The sequence below is a fragment of the Rhipicephalus sanguineus genome, chromosome 5, assembly GCF_013339695.2.
Source record: "Rhipicephalus sanguineus isolate Rsan-2018 chromosome 5, BIME_Rsan_1.4, whole genome shotgun sequence".
Lineage (NCBI taxonomy): Eukaryota > Metazoa > Arthropoda > Arachnida > Ixodida > Ixodidae > Rhipicephalus > Rhipicephalus sanguineus.
Genome location: NC_051180.1, coordinates 183,992,042 through 184,009,375, shown reverse-complemented (window position 1 = coordinate 184,009,375; position 17,334 = coordinate 183,992,042).

The following is a 17,334-nucleotide window of genomic DNA, read 5'->3' as shown; positions in this document are numbered from 1 at the left end:
CAATTGTTATGCTTATACTTGTCTCTTATGACGGACAACGCACGCACGTTTCACGAACTCGTATGCATGTGTGAAAGGGGTTTTGACAGTTCTTGAACAAGGTCATCATCACCGTGATCAGTGAGCACCAGCAGCTGGGCAGAACTTGTTATCGAATCCGTTCGTGATCACAGCTACGAGAGGTCTAAGTGTAGTGAAGTGCAAGGTATTGGCCGCGAGATCGAGCAGAGTCGGCACCTAGCGGCGAGCGGACGAAACCCCGTGGTGTGGATGGCTCCTTGCCTCGTCTGCTAGCCACACCGTGTTCGCATATGTGCGTACGTCATGCACGTCCTCAGATTACAGCTTATTTCGCTGTGCTAGCACAGTATCAAATGCTTGTACGTATGCTTACACGACATAGATAAGCATTTCGCCTTACGAGACTTGTATGCATTCTAAGTGAGTGCATGCAAGTGCCGGTATGGCGCTTGGTCTAAGCATCGTACCGTCCATTCGCCAAAATCATTTCAATGTTGGTACCATGCACTTTGTCGTTCAGGCACATCACATAGTGCATTTGGCGTCTTCCTAAACGAAAAAAAAGAACTAATTGTCGCAAGTGAATGCAGAATTTTAGCGACACCATCTCGTGAAGTGTTGGCGATTCGGAAATCCTTTTGATACCGCAAAGCATGAACTAGCGTCTGCAGAGGATATTCAGCGGTAAAAAAGACCTGAAGCCACGCATTTCTACAGCAGTACGCGTATTCATGCAAACAAAAAGCAGAGTGCACAAAGTTCTACTTCATCTAATTACGCAGGAATACAGGCTCTCTTTTTTTTTGTAGGCGCTAGAGCAAGAAGTAAATACTTCGTTGGCTCAGACGCGCAACACTATTTATATTGTAGTATAGGCAACACGCAATTTAAACACGTGCAAATAAAACCAGGAAGGACATCGAGCACAGTGCAAAACACGAATCAGACCAAAGGCCAGTACCCCATTGATTGGCAGATTGCGCTTCTCTCACACATAATAGGTACGTTAGGTCGGTTTCGTGCAATAATGTGGCAATGGAGGGCGTGTACATCACCATAAGGCTGTAGTCAACGCGCTTTACGCCGAAAATCGACTCAAATCGCCTACAGCGAAGCGCTGCTGCGTACTTTTGTATAGGCCTGCCTGGCTGCCCAGGCGGCGCTGCGAAAGCGGTGCTAAAAAGCGCCCCCTACGATAAGTTCGTTGGTTTCGAGTAGGCAGACTGGCGGCCGCATGCAGCACTAAGCTCAGATGCACAATGGAGCCGCCGCTGTCGGTTGTGCTGCGCTTTGGATTTCAGCCAATTTCTGGCGTGGCTGAGTTCTTCAGGCCAAACAATCCAACGTTACTAGAACAAACTCAGTTTCAAAGCTCCGTATCTCCGCCAGCGGAGGAGGGTGGTCCGAACGGCGGTCGCGAGAACTAGCGGCGCTGCAGTTCCGTCTTGCGCTACTATCGGCGCGTCGTCTGCTGCCACGGCATAACGCTGCGGTCGCCGCGCAGTTGCTCGCGGCAACTGCGCGGCAACTTTCTTATTGTACTAGTTAGGTGGATACTTAGGTGGATATGCATGAGGTCATCTGCACGCATTGGCCCGCGTGCGTTGTTCATTGATTGGCTAAGAATCGATGTTCGGTCTATATTGCCACGCCCACTTCTTGTTTTATTTTGATGTATTCGGGTTTGACCAGCAAGGACGGTTATCAACGCTCGACGCTGTTCGCGAAGCAGTGTTCGAGAAGCTTCGCGATTGTAGTAGATCGTTTTGGCAAGATTGCGCGCCGCACGCGAATGTTCCAGCTTTGTCGAGAGAGAACGCCGCCACCAGCGATATCGCTGGAAAAATCGACAGCGCCTGTATAAAAGCCGACGCGCTTGACCGCTTGTCAGTTGATCGACGGTAGACGCTTTGATCGCCGCTATCAGTGTATTACTGTAGTTTGACTTTCAGTTTCCCGGCCACATAAAGAGTTTCATCTCAGACCTGTTGACTGCTGCCTTCGTCGACGTCATGACCCTGTGACAATATTTGAGCTGTCTACATTGCGCTTAACTTCCAAGCATAGGAGCGTAATTAATCGAGATACAAAAACGTCCTAGAAAAACAGTATACTCATGTCGTCTACAATTTATTGAAAAAAACTTTCTCGAAAAACATCACCAATGCTTTGCAATGTTTACAAAACACGTTTTCGCGACGGCTAAAGAGATACTGACCCTAAATCGGAAAATTATACGAGAACTCGGTAAATGAAATCTCGATGTGCGATTACATCAAATAGATGTCGTCTCTGAGCAATTTCTTCAGCGGATAGTTGTATTTTCGGTGCCTCATCTTTCTACGTCGCCTCCTTCTACGGTGCCTTAAACAATTCGAACAGATCGGCCGTGGTGTGAGCACCGAGCAGTTTACTGAAAAACCAAAAAGACGCGTACCATCAAGGAAAAAAGTAAGGACAGGGCAGAAAGGGCGTCACTCGCAACTAACTTTATTCCCAGAACATCAGCATCATATATAACCACAGCGACCCTGCGCGCGCACATCGCCTCACAAGCTCGTCAAAAACCCGCGATAACAAGATTAACTAATCGAAAAATGAATCGATGAAACTAAATTCACCCCCACGCAGAGCAACAGATGTGTCACTAACACAGCATTCTTTCTTCTTTCTAATATAGTATGCTTCCATAATTTCACGCGCTAAGACATCGTTACTCTTTCCAAGAACGGAAACACTGGCAAAACCAGGCTCACACTTGCAGGAACCACAATGCACAGGCAAATGTGCTGAAAGTTTATTTTTCACCGAAAGTTCGTGCTCCCTCATCCTGTCGTTTATGCACCGGCCCGTTTGGCCGATATATACCCTACCGCAGTTATTCGCGCGTACTCTGTCGCTAGAAGAGTCGTCAGTTTTCAACTTCAGTTTTTCAACTTCACCGAGCAGATGTTCCATGCCCGCAGCGCTTCTTACACTCTACGACAGCCGTTTGCGTTTCGTGCTGTCGCCGTTCACTACGCAGTTAAACTGCTCGTCAACTACAATTATCTTTTGCACAAGTAAGTCTCCGTTCCCGAAGCAACTTGTGGCATTGGGCTAGTTGGTATTAAATTATTAAACTGCTCAGCGCAAAAAAATTTGACACGGTACAGATAGAAAAGACGAGGACCAGCGCTGGTCCTCGCCTTTTCTATGTGTACCGTGTCAAATTTTTGCGCTGAGCAGCCCGTTCCCGAGACGGCGAGTGTAAAATATTCCGCACATCTTGTTCGATACCTCGTCGTAAAATCTCTCGAAAATCTACTGCTTTGAAGGCATAGCGACAGCTGAGAACTAATCGAATGTCACTGTGATGCAACTCTCAGTCTCGGTAGCCTATGTAGGTAATCGCCTGCCTTTCGTTTTGCTGTTCTAATTCTGGCGGCTCCTCCAAACTAGGCACTGAGCTTTCGCGGGACGCCGTGCGTTTTGGGGGGGGATTTGCGCCTAAACCCCAAACATTTTGGCTTTGAAATCTGGGGTGGAAGTGCTGGAAACAAGCGCGGCACGGCACCGGGCGCGAGTTCCCACTTTTCACGTGCGATCAAAACTTCTTGTCCCGCAACGACACGACGATAGTGCTTTACAATGTCGTCACCCTCAAAATGAACATCACAGACCTTGCATTTCGCAGCAAGCTTTCCAGCTTTGCGATGCAAAGCTTGAATGGCGTAGGGTCTTTTGGAGGTCCGAAGAAGTGTCGTGAAGCGGAGTCGTCGTTGCGGCGCAAAGCAAGTCGGCATACCGCACTGTGAATCTGTTCGCCCTCGTTACGCTTCGTACATCATGCACGTGTCTTCGTACAAGACGCTAAGCTTGGTCAAGAACAGTCGCAAAAATGACGAGCTAACAAAGCGCAGACGACGCTGTAACCCACGTCCGCTCGTACATCGGCGGCGCCGATCACAACAGGCGCCAGCCGCGGGAGCTAGACTAAAGCCCCTATACCTACCTACGACGTAAAGTCCCTATACGAAGTATAGGGACTTTAAGCTAGACGTGACTGCAGCGCCACTAGTTCTCACGACCGCCACGCGGACCGCCTCTCCGGCGGAGCTTTTAACTGAGTTTGTTCTAGTAACGTTGAAACAATCTGCGTAAAGCGAAGACGTTCGGCAACGCCAAGTATGTTTACGACGTGCAGGAGATTGAAGGAACCGTTTCGGCGCGCTGCAACTCGCAAGTGCAGCGAATCTCATACGACGTTGAACTCGAGGTAAGTTCTACGAGGCATGCTCGCGCGATTAGCCACAGTGCATAAACGAAAAGATTGCTGTTAAGAAAGCCGAAATGATGTGCATTACACGACGAAACAGAATTAAGAAAGGCCCAGTGACGAAGGCTAGCCGCCGGCGGCCCAAATGAGCGCATTCGCGCCGTGTGCCATTTTCTGCCGCATTCAGTCGCAAACACACTTTTGCACGATGCACGGTCGTAATTTTCAACATTTGCTTCCAGGGAATTCGTCAAATTCTGTCAGCGTGCGCTGGCGGTCGAGGAGCGACGGCGCGCAATGTTTTTTGTGTGGCGAAGCTTCGCTTCGAAGGGGGACCTGGACCTGTCAAGTCCAGTTGAGGGGTCAGCTGAAAGCGGCCGGCTGTAAGCTGCCGGAAAAATCGTAGGCACATATTACGCGGGGCGACTCATGGCATCGTTTTTGTCGTTTCCCGCGAAGTTCGGGCTGCATATCATCGTGTTCACCGTCGGCAGCTACGGCGTGCCGTCAGGACTGCACACAGGGAATATATACTTATATAGAACGCGTGCAAGCAAAGTAATCAGCACGTTACGTAGCAGACGGCGTTTTCTCGCGTACTCACTTCACGCGTCGGACGGCACGTATCCAGTGGTTCCGTCGCTCCACTTCGTACGGCTTTCAGGGGAAGCGTAAGAATCGCGCATTAGGATCCTTACCCTCATGTTCGTGGCAATTAACCACGCAACAATAACGGTGGCGACCGCGCTTCAGGACCGCGTGCTGCTCAGAACCGCCGCCCGGTCCACCTGCTTTCGGCACGGTTTGTTGACGCACGGCTCGCTCGTCAAACATGTCAGGCTTTGCAGCCATAGCGCACAAGTTCCTGCGTACGTTTTAAGCACTTTTTGGGTCTAAAAACTACGCGCAAAATTAAGTAAAACGCTCAAAGCAAGTGAAAACTGTGTAACCCATCGGTCGGAGCCCATTTTTGACTACCCATGGCCTCCGAGATAACGGGCGCGCGGCGGGTTTCTCTCCGGCCGTCCCAATCGCCGCGCTCCCCAGCAAATAAAACGAACGTAGCGTCGCGCGCCCGGCTACCGCGGGATGGCGCACTCACTTGCGCTTCCCTCACTCACTTGGGAAGTGAGGGAAGCGCAGAGCAAAATGAGATTCGAAGAGAGGCTGAGGAAAATGAAGGAGAGTAGATGGGCAGAGAAGGTTTTCAGGTATTTGTATAGAAAAAGCGTTGACACGCAGTGGAGAAAAAGAACTAGGAGGCTCACCAGTAAATATACGGCTGGCAGTGCGGGCGATATGGCAACAAGGAGCATTAAGCGGAAGGTCAGAGAGGCGGAGAGGACTTATTGGATGACAGCGATGGAAAAGAAGCCGGCTCTGAGTAACTACCGAAAAGGAAAAAACGAAATAAGGAGGGAAAGGTTTTATGATAATTCAAGGGGAAGCGCTTTACTGTTTGAAGCAAGGTCGGGCTGCCTTAGAACGCGTAGTTATAAAGCGAGATTTAGTAACGAAGAAGAACAATGTACATGCTGCGGGGGAACTAAGGAAACGATGGAACATGTACTGATTGAATGTGGCGATATTCACCCAGGTATACGTGTGGGCACGAGTCTACATGAAGCCTTGGGTTTTAGGGACAACAATGGAAAGCTGAACACGTCCGCGATAGAAATAAGTAAGAGACGGTTAGAGTATTGGTGGCAGAAAAGTAGAGATAAAGAACAAAAATAAATAATGGGGGAAAAATAAGGTCATTCTGCCTTAAGAGGCAGAGAGATGGACCGTGAATTTATATTTTTTGGTATAATAACATAGATTTAATCAATGTAGATAAGGTATTTGGCCAACATGAAACAAGGAAGCTTTTTTTTTTTTTTTTTTTTTTTTTTTTCTTCGAGCCTGGTGGCAGACATGTCACCACCCCGTTTTAAAGGGGACGCTCATAGCATCCATCCATCCTGCGGCAGCGGAGACCGCGGCAGAAAGCAGAGCACGCGTGATTGCAGCGTGCGTATGTTTTTTTTTTCTGCGTACGAGCAAGCATTGCCGCCAGGATCTTCTGGATGCACCGAAGGCAAGTATTTTTTTCTGTTACTGCATTTATTTTGGTCCAATTTACGGAGAAAACCACGGCAACTGCTGAATTTTCCTGATATAAATTATTGTAAGGAGGTATCAATTCGTCTGTGGTAGTGTTACCTTTTTTTTTTCACTACGGTCCGTTTTGTCTCGGCGCGAAATACCTTGATTTGAGAAATATACAGGGGCGTTCTAGCATTCTTCCTTTCTGGAGACGTGTATGGGTGAAAACTGGGCTAATTTTCGTCGTTGAATCATATTGTCCTCCTATCGTGACACATCGTTTTACTATTTGATCGCGTACGGATATTTATGAGTTGGTCAACCGAAGCACGGTTACGCTCTAGATAACTGAGTGCCCTGGGGATGACACTGAAGTAAGATGATAAGTAATTTTGCCGGAATATTGTTGAAGGCTTCGATTAGCCGACCTACATTTACTCCACACGTCGTTCACAGTGAAAGTGCCCGAGTTGTTATCGCCTCCTTTTTCGTCATCCGGATTTTACTTACATTTTGGTAGCACAATGGCAATATCAGCATCGTGTTCATTTACTGTGCCCTCGACTGCATCCAAATCAATCAATCGATCATAAATGAACAAAACGCGCCTGTAACCAGTCCGTGGTCGTCGCAGAACCGGCGACTTTCAGTCTAGACCACGGTCTAGACGTACGGCGACCGCCTGCAACCTCCTCGCTGTCTCCTGCGGCACGACGGGAGGTACATAGTTGGAAAGGGAAACTGGGGAAGCCTCGTGGGCGAGTGCGAGGCATTGTGCGCTATGCGAGCGCGGCTGTCGCGCCAGACTTGATGGCGCCGGCGACATCGCGAGGAGAGAGCATGACGATTGCTGATGCCGAGTTTGGTCGGCTCAGTTAGCGTTCCGCTCCAGCGTGCGCTCGACCTTATTTCTTTGTAACGCGCTCATGCTGCGGCGTTTGCGCGGTTTTTTATCTTGCGTGCTTGTGTCGCTGGCGTTCTGCGTAAAGAAGACAAAATTTTGGCGTGGAAGCGGAAATGAATGTTCGATTCAATAGCAGTGATTTATTAATTGAAGTTGCAGACTACTTACTGCTATATAACTGACACTCTAGTCAGTGCTGTCTTTTTATTTGTTGTTGTTGTTGCAGTTGCTAGAGAAAATGCTGTGAGGTCCTGTGTCTTCTCTTTAATTTCAGGAATATGGCATACTTCTGCGTACCCTTCTGCAAGTCGAATAGCAAAAAAGAAGCTTGGGATGCCTGTAAAGCATTCCGTATAGAAGGAAGTGCCTGCAAGTTGTTAATAAAGGAAATATAAACAAAGTGTCCCTAATGGAAAATTTGAGTGCTGCTGTACGTGTGTTTTCATTTCGCTATATGTTGTTACACCGAAGGAAAAAATGCACAAAGGAAGCAAGCACCGATACCTGCTTTTTGCGATACTGCTTCCAAACGGACTGCTTCCGTCGCAGGCCTTAAATCTAGCTTACAACATTATCAAAATATCTACTGTGGGCTAGGGGCCAGTGGTCGGCCAAAGCCCTCAGAGAACACATAGGCGACAAGAAAAACGCGTTTAATTTACGGAGGCCCGGCAACGACTGATCGGTCTTTAGCGGCAGGGCGAGCGCGAGCCCCGGGCGTCATCACGCCCAGCCTCGTCATGGTTCTTTTTTCTTTCTTCTCCTTCGCTAGCGTGCCCATACTATACAGCCCGCAAATTTCGAAGTATAGTAGGTTTCTAGCACATGCGGATCTCTTGCAGAGGCATCGCTTTTCTAAGTGCTCTAATAAAGGCGGCGCAAATCTACAGCAAAAAAAAAAAAAAAGCCCATTTGAGAATCGATAGGCCCCGGCATTTACTTGGCCTCTCGTACACCTTGACCAGACATTTTCAAATCAGCGCGAGGTTAATAAAAGCGCAAAACCATTTTTTCCTCGCCACATGCAAGCTGCGCCAACAGCGCGGCAGCGTTTCCGATCCTAGAGTTACTGTATATGCTACCTTTAGGTAGCAGAGTTGCGCATAGGTCCGCCATCTTGCCCGCCGTGGCATCCACGCTAAGCAGGAAAGCCACCTCTCTGTAATGTAGGAGCCGACGCGGCTGCCGTTGTTGCTGCTGTCCTCTCGGCCCAGCGGCTCCGTATACTTTCTCGTTCGTTCATAACGTGTCGCTGGCGCAATGACTTTCGACTCGAAGAAAAAAAAAAATGGAAAGCTCGGAGAAACAATAATTTGAGATGGATTAAGTGGAGATGGAACACTATCGCAAGTAATAATTTTGTTTTAAATGGCAATTAGAAAAAGTGCGACGGTCACGATTCTGGACCAACTAAATTCAGCCTAATTATTCGTTTCACGTAGTTTTTGATACAGCGCTTCAAAGGATTAAGTGAATAGCTCGAGAAAACAAGTGCTAAAATTATCACTGTTTTGCAAATAGCGCAAGCTAACGAGAATTTCGCGTACGCCTAGGTAGATGTGGCATATAATAAACACTTGGTCATGCTTCAAACTTTTATGCCGCACAGTGCTCGGAATGAATCATGTTGTTTCGATAGACCTGTAAGATTCATATTCACACACATCGCCTCCTTCACACACACTCGCGCATATTTTTACCGTTTTGTCCCGCTCGATTTTTAGTCAACCTTTGACCAGTGAGAGAGAAGCGATATATATCCTGTTCGTTATCGCCGGCTTCTGACGTCTCATGCGCAGCAGCCACTTGAGACGGCGACGGACGACGGAGACAGACTTGCCACATGGAATCGAGAAGAAGGCCGTTTCGTGCTCTTGTCAGTTCGTGCAGTGGGGAGCGCAGCATCCTGTCATTGTCGCAACTTCGCAACACTGAGTCAGGGCGTTGCGCCGCCAGACGTTCTCAAAAACGTACTGCAGAAGACACCACCACAACAACGACAAACAATCCGAACTCAGCTGGACCGTCCTTCGCTTCGCCGGACGGCTTGATTTGGCTTGATACAGCGATGGTGGCGCGGCGATCGCCAGCACCCGCGCGGCCGTGAGGTTGGCTTTCCCTAAAACGGATGCTTTTTGCGCACGTGAGCGCGCTGGGCGAATGGTGGCGCGAGCGGCGAGTTCTATCAGAGGCGCAACTCTGCTACCTAAAGGTAGCATATACAGTAACTCTATCCGGGATGGATGGATGGATGCTATGAGCGTCCCCTTTGTAACGGGGCGGTGACATGTCTGCCACCAGGCTCGGAGAAAAAAAAAAAAAAAAAAAAACCTTCCTTGTTTTATGTTGGCCTAATACCTTATTTACATTGATTAAATCTATGTTATTATACCAAAAAAAAATATAAATTCACGGTCTATCTCTCTGCCTCTTAAGGCAGAATGACCTTATTTTTTTTTTCCCCCATTATTTATTTTTGTTCTTTATCTCTACTTTTCTGCCACCAATGCTCTAACCGTCTCTTACTTATTTCTATCGCGGACGTGTTCGGCTTGCCATTGTTGTCCCTAAAACCCAAGGCTTCATGTAGACTCGTGCCCACACGTATACCTGGGTGAATATCGCCACATTCAATTAGTACATTCTTGGAAACATTTCGGCGCGCGCACAAAAGACGGAAACGAAAGGCGAGAAGACAAACAAATGGCTGCATACCCAGACAATGTTGTACGCAGAGCTGTTGAAAAGATTATTAATTTTTTAAAGGCTAGATCAGAGCATAGTTCTACAAAGAAAGACACTCAACGCAAACGCTTCGTTGTTTTACCTTACATTCATCGTTTTTCCCATCAGCTAAAGCACATAGCCAATCGGTTCGGTGTAGAGGTTGTTTTCAGTGCACCTAATAAGATTCAACGTATCTGATCGCGCCTGTTTGTCTTCTCGCCTTTCGTTTCCGTCTTTTGTGCGCGCGCCGAAATGTTTCCAAGAATGTCCTCAAACCAACTCGCCCAGCTCTCCATACTGTTACAATCAGTACATGTTCCATCGTTTCCTTAGTTCCCCCGCAGCATGTACATTGTTCTTCTTCGTTACTAAATCTCGCTTTATAACTACGCGTTCTAAGGCAGCCCGACCTTGCTTCAAACAGTAAAGCGCTTCCCCTTGAATTATCATAAAACCTTTCCCTCCTTATTTCGTTTTTTCCCTTTCGGTAGTTACTCAGAGCCGGCTTCTTTTCCATCGCTGCCATCCAATAAGTCCTCTTCGCCTCTCTGACCTTCCGCTTAATGCCCCTTGTTGCCATATCGCCCGCGCTGCTAGCCGTATATTTACTGGTGAGCCTCCTAGTTCTTTTTCTCCACTGCGTGTCAACGCTTTTTCTATACAAATACCTGAAAACCTTCTCTGCCCATCTACTCTTCTTCATTTTCCTCAGCCTCTCTTCGAATCTCATTTTGCTCTGAGCTTCCCGCACTTCAAAGCCTGTCCATCCCATATCACCCTTTACAGCCTCATTTGTCGTCTTCCCGTGAGCGCCCAACGCGAGGCGGCCCACCGTCCTTTGATTTACATCCATTCCTGATTGTACCTCTGACTTCATGCACACCACTGAGTTCCCAAATGTAAGCCCCGGGACCATCACACCCTTCCACAGCCCTCGAAGCACCTCGTACCTATTGTACCCCATAAAGCTCTGTGCTTCATAATTGCAGCATTCCTCTTTCCCTTTGCTACCGATGCTTTCTCTTGTACCTCCATATATCTATCCCCCTCATTTACCCATACTCCGAGGTACTTGTACTCGCTTACCCTCGGTATTTTTTGGCCCTGTATAAAGACCGCATGGTCTTCGTGATCATTGAATACCATGAATCCACATTTTGTTGCACTAAATCCTAGTCCTAAAGCCTCACATTCCCTTCCGCATATATCTGCCAGTCGCTGTATATCATCTTGACTTTACGCAAATAAGACAATATCATCAGCATAAAATAGACCTGGAAGCTTCTGCTCAACCATCGTGCCGACCTGTTTGTGTGACAAATTAAATCCAATGTTGCTACCTTCTAGCGCTTTTTCCATCCTCACCATGTACAGCATGAATAACAGCGGGGACAAAGGACATCCCTGTCTCAGCCCCTTGCTGATTTCAACGCTGTCCTTGCTACTTATTCCTTCCCATTCTATACAAACTGTATTTTCTCGGTATATTTCCCTCAAAAGCTGTATACAGTCGTCACCTATGCCCACTTCTTTCAGTATATACCACAAAATTTCCTGATTAACGTTGTCATACGCCCCGGTAATATCTAGATAAGCTACGTATAAGGGCCTGTTTTCTATTTTCGATATTTCTATACACTGGGTAAGAACAAACAGATTATCGTCTAACCGCCTGTCGATTCGAAATCCATTCTGAAGTTCTCCCAAAATATCATTTTGTTCTACCCACGCTTCTATTTTTAATTTTACTGCCTGCATCGCCAACTTGTATAGCACCGATGTAATGGTTAGCGGTCTATACGAGCGAATGTTATCCTTTTCTCCCCTGCCTTTATAGATTAAGTTCATTCTACTTTTTCGCCAACTGTCTGGTATTTCCCTCTCCTGTAAGCACTTTTCTACGGCTTTCAGCAGTGCTTCTTCAGTGTTATGTCCGAGTTCGTTAATGAGGCTGACGGGAACCCCATCTAAGCCCGGTGTAGTGCGCTTAGGAATTTTTCCTTCGGCTTTCTTCCAATTGAAATTCTCTAGTACTACATCTTCGTCGGTTGCACTCCTTTGCGCACTTTTACTCACCGGGGGAATCCCCTGGGCGACCTTTTTAAATGAATCGGCTGTTATCTTTCGGATGTAACCTAGCGCTTCATACCCTTCCAATTGATTTCCTCCTTCATCTACCATATGTTGTTGCATTGTGACAGACTTCCTACCCAGCGCTTTTAGGTGGCTCCAAAATATCCTAGGCGCGGCCTTCTTCTTTTCGCGAATCTCTGTCATCCAGCGTTCACTTTCACCTTTAATTTTTGCCTCGACTAATTTCTGCGCTATGGATTTTTGCTCTAAATATATTTCCCATATTTGGTTGACTTCGTCCTGTGGCCGCTTCTCCTTTTTTGCTTGTCTGTGCTCCCGTGATGCCTCACGTCGCTTCTCGATCGCCTCCCGGATTTCTTTGTTCCACCAACTTTTTGGCTTTCTCTTTCCTTTCCAACAAATAGTTTTCTTCTCTTTTTCCATTTCTTTTGTGATTATATGTAGCAGCTCACTATACTTCCAGTCTTTACCTGGTAGTTCGTCTACTTTTTCCTCGACTCTTGCGGCTATATTTCCTATTTGTTTGTCATTTAGATACAAGCTGCCAAACTTTGATTCTATGTTCTTATTATCAGTTTTATATCCCATTGTAATATTATGCGTTTATGATCACTACCCAAGCTGTTAATGCCTTCCTCGTCTATTCTCATCTCTCTAAGTTTGTCATATATTCCTTCTGTCATGAGACAATAATCAATGCTCGATTGCCGGTTTCCGACTTCCCACGTGATCTGCCCCTCACACTTAGGCCCCACGTTAACTATCTCAAGAATATGTTGCTCGCAGAGATCTAGCAATAACTTGCCATTGGTGTCTGAATATCCGTCAAGGTCATGAATGTGAGCGTTCATGTCCCCTAGAAGGATTATTTCGGCATCAGGACCAAATTCTTTAATATCGGTGCTTATGCATTTCACTATCTCCAGATTCTTTTCTCTGCAGTTATTCCCTGTCCACAAGTAAGCTACACCTAGCCACGTTTTCTTTCCCCCTACTGTGCCCGAAACCCACATGTGCTCTGAACACGTTTGTTTCACTCTATCCAATTTTGTTCTGCTATGGATTAGCATTCCAACACCCCCACCTCTCCTTTCTGATGTGATCCTGTTACATCCTTCCCAAATATAATTGTCAATATGTGGTGGCTCTTCCAAGTCTCTAAGGTGTGTTTCTGTAACCGCATAAACACCTATCTGTTCCTTGCTTAACTGCTCCTCAATCTCTAACCATTTTGCCTTTTTTCTGCCACCCTGCATGTTTATGTAACTAATTGCAACACGCGCCTTCTCCCTTCTTTTACCTTTTCTCTGGTTTTTCGCTATACTGCCTGTCAAAGAGTCCCCCTGATTGTTTTCCTCATTACAAGCTACCCTGGGCACCGAAGGGCCCGCGTGCCCCCCAAAAAAGCTACTGCGCGACCTGCCAGTCGCCAACCCACCTCATGACCAAGCCTCTTATCGAAGTGAATTCTGTCTCTTTGGAAACCGCCCCACCTGTGCACCTCCCTGTTTATATCCACTACCTCGAAGCCCTTCTCACGACTAATTCGCCATATCTCTTTGTTTGCGTCGACAACCGCTCTTTGCAAGTTGATATTCCTCACTGGTACTTCCGGTATTGTGCATACCACTATCTGCACCTGAGGGGAAATGGCGCGCATGTCATCGACCCCTTTCGCCAATGTGGGCGATAGATCGGCTGATTCTTCATTCAAGACGTCGTTTAGACCTCCCGCGATTATCACGAGGTTACGTCCATTAGCCTTAGTTGCGAGTTTCGCGCTAGCTCGTCTCATCACTGATCCCAGCCTATGTCCCGGGAACTTCCCTATTAAAACTCGTTTGTCGCCTCTCACCCTTTCCTTGACTGCTTCTTCGCATCTAACTAAATTCGAGTCCCCGGCGATTATCACGTGCTCCGACTCTTCTGCTGGACCGTCCCGCACCTGGCCCCTGCCTCGGTTATTAGCGCGTGTCACTGCTGCTTTGTCCCCTCCCCTTCCCAAAACTACTTCGCGGAAGCTGGGTCCTGTGACCCTTGCACCTGTCTTTTCCAAACCTAGCTGTTTCCCCCTTCGCGTCTACCACTGTGGGGGTCGATGCCCCGCTGTCGCTTGCTTCTTTGTTCACCATTACTACCTTTGCTAACTTCTCCTCGGCTGACTTAAGCCTTTCCCCCATGGCCATCGTTTTTTCCCGCTCTGTCGCCAACGCAAACTCCAGCTCGGCGATTCTTACAATGAGCTCATTCTGGGCAGCCATCATCATTTCCATTTTCGCATCTAACTCGCATTGCTTACACTTGGCGTCAGCTCCCTCTGTCTTCTCATCCGTACAAACCTCTATTTTCCATCCCATTCCGCACCCTGTACACTTTACGGTCTTTTTGACCATGGCTAGATCGCTCACACGGCGGATTAGTTACACTTAAAGTCAAATGGTATCACAAAACTCCGCAAGTATGCTATACTTCAAAGCACACGTGTGCCTTTCAGCCACGTGGTGACCGAAAAAAAAAAAAAAGACCCAGGCGACTGTCACACAGGAAACAGTACAAAATTGTAAGCCCTATTAAGCTTCAATCTAGTGGCTTATGTACTCATATAACTAAAAAAACAAGCTCGAATCATGCAAAAAAAAAAAAACTTATCTGACGCTGTCATTCCGGAGTCCACGAAAAACACGTCCGTCCTCTCCCAAGTCCCAGAAAGAGCGCCGCGGTGCGGAGAAAAGAGCGCGCCACGCCCACCTCGGGAAATACGCTCTCTCCGTGCGATTGGGACGGCCGGAGAAAAACCCGCCGCGCGTCCGCCATCTCGGAGGCCATGGACTACCCAACCAACTTCGGCGCACGCCACCAGGCTCCGCCACAGTACTCAAAGCTCCAGCGCGTCAGCCCGCCTATCCACACAAACGCGACGACGGGGCTGCCGCCTATAGCCCGATTTCGCGGCGAATAGCACAGCTGGTGAAAATAGTGGATGCCTCTTACGAAGAAATGATCTATGATGCCTCCTATCCTGGACCTGCCAACGAGGTCTTGTGATGCCCTGTTCGCATTCAAGCCGTCTTTCATGCAGTGTAAGAAGCAGGCGTTGTTGGGATTTGATAAATCAATGTTCAAGTAACCGGCAATGATGAGGGGCATGGTCCCCTCGGCGGAGTTATTGTAGGAAGCACAAACCCCGATGTTTTCGCAATTCACGTGGTCCACATTGCGGATGGTAGTCGAGCGTCGTCCAGGGCTGTTTTGTCTTCGCTCCCTCAATTTCCTTGCGTCCACCGTGGTGGTGTAGCGGTTACGGCGCTCGGTTGATGAGCCGAAGGTCGCGGGTTCGATCCCGGCCGCGACGGTTGCATTTTGATGGAGGTGAAATGATAAAGGCCTTTGTGCTGTGCGATGTCAGTGCACATTAAAGAACACTGCACTCTAAGAAAAAAAAAGAGTCAAAAGAGGGTCATGGAACCGTGACTCTCTTCGGGTGTCCATCTGACCCCTTTTGGAAGGTACATGCAGAGAAAAAGAGTTAGCATTTCGGACGGAGTCGCCGGACGCTCCCGAAGCGCGTTTCGATTGGCTTCCGTGATAAAAGAGCCGCCGTATACGCCATACATATCGCGCGCTTGCCCTTTGGCGCCGTTGTGGCACCTTGCTCGCCGACAGAGACGGGGTCGGCGCCGCGGTGGCGCGCCACGCCGCTTCTGCCTCCTCTCTCAGTCGTCTCAGGCTCCTCGTCTATAGGCGATGCGCAAAGCGCCGACGACGCCATCTGCCGCCACGGCTCGGAAGCGCTGACGGGTCCAGGCGAGCAGTGTTCCCGCGAGCGTCTACGCGAGTGCACGGATGGATGTGTTTTCGTCGTGATTTAACGACGCTGTCGGGCCTCAGCGATGTCGAAAAATAACTTCTGCGTTGTCGGCTGCTCAAACACACACAAAAAATCGCAGGAACGCACTTCTATAGGTTTCCGGTGCTATTTCATGAGCGAGAGCGACGGCGGCGGTGAATTGCGGCTGTACGACGTAGAAAGTAAGCAATCGTGCTTTGTTTACGGCAGTGTTAGAACGATTACCGTGTTTTTATTTCCCCATTTATGTCGCTACCTATTCAGCGAACGCTACTACGTTTACACTTGATCGCCTCGCCTGCACTGTAGACGCTACAATGCACATGAGGTTGTTATTAGTGATAAGACGCGATGCCTAGGCTCTCTTGAAAAACGAATGGCGCGAAGCGCAATGCCAGAGAATGTGGGGAAGGTGACGGCTCCTTTACAAAAGCGCCGTGGAATCACACGTGTGCTGGACGAAATCGGCTGCATTCTACCTATTGATGGCACTGGAATGCGATCCCCGGTGCAGAATGTTCGCTGTGCGCTTCTGCACCGATGATGACAAGTGTCATCATCAGCCTGTCTACGCCCACAGCAGGGCAAAGGCCTCTCCCATGTTCCGCCAATCAACCCGGTCCTGTGCTTTCTGCTGCCGCGTTATACCTACAAACTTCTTAATCTCATCTACCCACCTAATTTTCTGTCTCCCCCTCACGCGTTTGCCATCTCTTGGAATCCAGTCAGTTACCCTTAATGACCACCGGTTATCCTGCCGACGTGCTACGTGCCCGGCCCATATCCATTTCTTCTTCTTGATTTCAACTATGATGTCCTTAACCCCCGTTTGTTCCCTGACCCACTCTGCTCTCTTCCTGTCTCTTAAGGTTACACCTATCATTTTCCTTTCCATCGCACGCTGCGTCGTCCTCAATTTCAGTTGAACCCTCTTTGTAAGTCTCCAGGTTTCTGCTCCGTAGGTAAGTACCGGTAAGATACAGCTGTTATATACCTTCCTCTTGAGGGATAGTGGTAGATTACCATTCATGATTTGATAATGCTTGCCGAATGAGCCCCAACCCATCCTTATTCTTCTAGTTATTTCACTCTCATGGTTCGGCTCCGCGGTTACTACCTGTCCTAAGTAGACGTACTCCTTTACAACTTCCAGTGTCTCGCCACCTATCGCAAAGCGCTGTTCTCTGCCAAGATTGTTCCACATTACTTTAGTTTTATGCATATTAATTTACAGACCTACTCTTCTACTTTCCGTATTCAGTTCAGTAATCATGAGCTGTAATTCGTCTCCCGCGTTACTCATCAATGCAATGTCATCAGCGAATCGTAGGTTACTGAGATACTCTCCATTAACTCTTATCCCTAACTCTTGCCAATCTAGGGCCCTGAAAACCT